General features: G+C 28.1%; 1 protein-coding gene across 1 annotated transcript in view; it reads left to right on the forward strand.

Moving 5' to 3' along the window:
- The window catches only part of GCFC2 (GC-rich sequence DNA-binding factor 2), a 61,747-nt gene that overhangs the window by 38,259 nt on the left and 22,943 nt on the right, over positions 1-545 (forward strand). The window lies entirely within an intron of this gene.

A 545-nucleotide genomic window follows, 5' to 3' on the forward strand; every position in this document is an offset into this window, starting at 1 on the left:
TTATCAATGATCTGCAAAATGTTACTTATATATGTATTTCAGATTATCAACATCCAAGAAATAGAATCATCCATGCATGCACTCCTTTTAAAACAAGCTATGACCTTTATGAAACGCAGGCAAGATGAATTAAAACACGAATCAACGTATTTACAACAGTTATCATGTTAGTGTTTTTCATATTCAATATGATTTATTATTCATTAAGCTAAATTATCTGAAGAATAAAAATATTTTTATTCCTGTATAAAAAATGGTTTTTGTGTATTTTCCCACTAACCCTTACCCACCCACTTCCAAAAACCCAAAACATTTGAAGTAGAGTTTCAAAATGTTTTAAATTAAGGGTAAGACCAAAACATAAACATTATAACTTAAAATTATTTAGTATTTGAGACAAAATATTTACAAAGCCATTTAATGAATGTTTTGAGATAAGTTCACATAAATCTATAGACTCTGTTTGAGATCTAACTATATAGTTTTCACAGCCCTTCCACAGGTTGGTTCTGGTGAATTTCAATATAGATTTATCTGTAAGATCT

This window comes from Propithecus coquereli, unplaced genomic scaffold, assembly GCF_000956105.1.
Source record: "Propithecus coquereli isolate 6110/MARCELLA unplaced genomic scaffold, Pcoq_1.0 Scaffold93, whole genome shotgun sequence".
NCBI lineage: Eukaryota > Metazoa > Chordata > Mammalia > Primates > Indriidae > Propithecus > Propithecus coquereli.